General features: G+C 35.9%; 1 pseudogene; it reads left to right on the top strand.

Annotated features, from left to right (window-relative positions):
- The first annotated feature begins 1,308 nt into the window (after positions 1-1,308).
- Positions 1,309-2,639, top strand: LOC105772319 (demethylepipodophyllotoxin synthase-like; annotated as a pseudogene).
- Positions 2,640-3,784: the final 1,145 nt, after the last annotated feature.

Here is a 3,784-nt window from a genome sequence, read left to right as displayed (position 1 = left end):
GGTGCCTAAAATACCACTCAAAGATTATCTACTACCCTTAGATGGACCACCTACAGATTGTCCCCTTAACAAAATGGTAACAACAGATGGCACATGGAACTTGGAAGCTTTTAGGGGAAAAATTTTAGAATATATTGTCAAGAAAATAGCAAACATTCCCCCTCCTCACCTACTTGCAGGCCATGACTGGATTTTTTGGGCACACACAACAAATGGAAAATTTTCGGTCCAAAGCGTGTATCAAATAATGAGGGAAAACACATGGGATATGCAAGATGATAGGTGGAAAACCATTTGGAAATATCAGGGGCTGCATCACGTTAGATTTTTCCTATGGCTAGCTTGTAAGAATATATTGTTTACTAACCTTGAACGAGTACGAAACGAGTACGAAGGAATATTGGGTAAAATTCATCATGCCTAGTCTGCCAACATGAAATAGAAGATATTCTGCATGTCCTTAGGGATTGCCCAGTAGCCAAAGAAATTTGGTGTTATTTTGTTCAAAGAGATCATCGAGCACAATTCTTCTTAGGAACTATATCCGAATGGATTAAGACAAATTTAAAGAATTCAGTATGGAACTTACAATACGGGGTTTCATGGCCAACTCTCTTCGGATTGCTTGCATGGCAGATATAGAAAAATAGAAATCTTTTTGTCTTCCAAGGTCTTTCTTAAAAATTTTTAGAAACTATTAAAATTTCAGTAAGTTGAACAATACATTATAGTTTAGCAGAGAGCTAGGGTCAAACTAGTGAGAGGAAATTGGATTATGTAAACAATTTAGAGAATTTTAGGAATATCAGGATAAATGTTTGAGTATTAGTTAGTTTTTGTAGGATTTTTCACCAAAAAAAAATCTTTTATTTAGGTTATTTTAAATATTTAGTTAGCCAGAGATAGTGGTGGCATATGTCTGTGGAATGTCAAGGAAAAGTGGTTTGCCCAAGTAATGTTAGTCAATCTAATGGTAAAGACATGAATGGCCCTTGCACGATACCTTAATCAGTCCAATTCAAGGAGGCGTAAAGGATCGCACTACATGTCAAATCAAGTCCAGCTCTTATTGACATTTTGATTGATCAGTGTTTTCAAAACAAGAAAAATGGAGAAAAAATTGATAATGGAATTGGATTGATGTATGATTTGGGGTGACGAGGGGAAAATGGTACTTTACTTTACATCAAGAAGATCACGATCTTTGTTCATCACAAACAAAATATAGACCATATATTTAGCTAATAATAAATTACAATTTCTTAAAACAACTATAAATCCGACTCCCTCGACTTAATTTTGATCGCAATGGATTCATTTCATTCAACCCCAACACCTTCAACCCTTGTGATAATTGCTTTTCCATTACTGCTAGTCTTTCTTTTCTTTTTTCTATGGATATCAAAATCTAACCCTACAAATATAAACAATGGGAAACTAGCACCAGAAGCGGGTGGAGCATGGCCTATTATTGGCCATCTCCGCGTCCTAAGAGGGCCACAACCACCTCACATAAGCTTGGGTAACATGGCCGAAAAATATGGAAGAATGTTCACTATCAAGTTGGGTGTGCATAGAGCTTTGGTGGTGAGTATTTAGGAGATTGCTAAAGAATGTTCACTATAAAGCATTTGCCACTCGTCCAAAGCTTACAGCTTGGGAAATTTTGGGTTATAACAATTCCATGATCGCCGCTGCGCCTTACGGGCCTTTCTGGCGTCAAGTGCGCAAGTTTGCCACTGTTGAGCTCCTTTCTAATCACCGGCTTGACTTGATGAAACATGTACGGAAATCTGCGATAAAGACATCCATGCAAGAGTTATATCAGCTATGGAACACGAAGAAAAGTAGTAAGAATGACAAAATATTGGTGGATATTAAGAGATAGTTCAAAGATGTTACTCTTAACATGATTCTGAGAGTTGTTGTAGGGAAGCGAATACCGAATTCATACGAAGGAGCTGAAACCCTGAAATGGAGGAAGTCATTGGACGACTTTTGTGAGCTAGGTAGGAAGTTTGTGTTATTGGATGCGCTGCCGTTTTTGAGATGGTTAGACATTGGTGGAGAGGAGAAGCTCATGAAGAAGATGGTAAAAGAATTAGACCAGGTTGTCGAGGGATGACTAGGAGAGCACAAGGAAAACAGAGCAGAAAATAAGGCGAATAGTGATGAAGATTTCATGGGAGTGATGTTGTCTATTCTACATGATGCGGAAGAGCATGATGCTGATACAATCAACAAAGGCACAAGTCTTGTACGTGCAAATCTCCTTACGGTAATCTTCATTAGAACTATGTTCAAATTACACTTTTAATGCCAGGAGGAAGTTATGATGTTGAATATTAAATGTTGGTTTCAGGCTCTTATCTTAGCTGCAGAAGATACCACATCAATCACACTAACATGGGCTTTGTCTTTGTTACTCTATAACCGTGATGCAATGAGGAAAGTACAACAGGAGCTAAACTTTCATATTGGTTAACATAGATTGTTAGTCACAGAATCAGACACCAAAAATTTAGTGTACCTTCAATCAATCATTAAAGAAACATTACATTTATACCCTGCTATTCCACTTTCGGGTATCCATAAAACCACTGAAGATTGTACCATTAATGGATTCCTTGTTTCAGCTGGCACTTGGCTTATTTTCAATCTTCAAAAAATTCATTGTGATCCACTTGGGAAAATTCTTTTAATTTTCGACCCAAAAGATTTATGACTACCCATAGAAACATTAATGTGAGGGGACAGAATTTTGAACTAATTCCATTTGGCAGTGGTAGAAGAATGTGCCTTGAAATTTCATTTGCACTCCAAATTTTAGAGCTTACGCTGGGTAATTTGCTGCATTGATTGGAGTTTGAAACTCCATCAAACGATCCAGTCGATATGTCTGAAGCATCCGGATTATTGAGTCCTAAAGCAACTCCATTAGAAGTTTATGTAACTCCTCGTAATCCTACGTTTACCAATTATTATAAGAATTAACTTTTTAGTATTATTACTATTTTTACCTTTTTGTGGATATCAAAATTGTTAGTATATTGCTTATTTATCGAACTATTATTATATACACGATAAAAAATAAATATTTGGGCTACTTGGTGCTGTTGGTGCAATTGATTTTGCTGATTTAATATTTTTATTTTATTATTTATTTTTGAATAAATAATTTTATTCAAAATATGCATTTCAATAGTTGTGTTGAAAGAATATCAACGTACTAAAGCATCTGAGAACTATGGTCAATTGGAACCTTACCCCTGTATTGGTGGATATCAACGTACTACTAAAGAATTAAGTTGGAGGTGTTTACTGGGCACTTTTAGGAAAATTTGATAGTGTTCATTTCATAAAGATACAATTTTAGCTAAATGATAAATTTAGAGTTGTTATGCCTCCACCACTTCTCGATCTACTCCTCACGGAAGCTCTGCCTATTACTCGAACATATCTTTTGGGAACACTTCTCTACTTAACAGTTATATTTGTTTATGTGAGCCCCACTCATTAATTGTCACTACTCATCTTTCCTATCGTGTTTAAACTAAAATGATTAAAAGCACTATCAATCCCCATCCTACCTAAACATATGGTCCATTGTTCTTGACTTGATAATAGAGACCTGACATGTAGTATCTCGAAATTGTAGCTAAGGGTTTAAAATATTTCAAATTTGATTAGAAAATAGCTCTCTCTCTCTCTCTCTCTCTCTCTCTCTCTCTCTCTCTCTCTTGATATACATGATCTATATGAATAGAACATAAAATTCAATAGT

This window comes from Gossypium raimondii, chromosome 6, assembly GCF_025698545.1.
Source record: "Gossypium raimondii isolate GPD5lz chromosome 6, ASM2569854v1, whole genome shotgun sequence".
Lineage (NCBI taxonomy): Eukaryota > Viridiplantae > Streptophyta > Magnoliopsida > Malvales > Malvaceae > Gossypium > Gossypium raimondii.
Note: the sequence above shows the minus strand (reverse complement) of the source record. Positions and strands in the feature narration are given on the sequence as shown.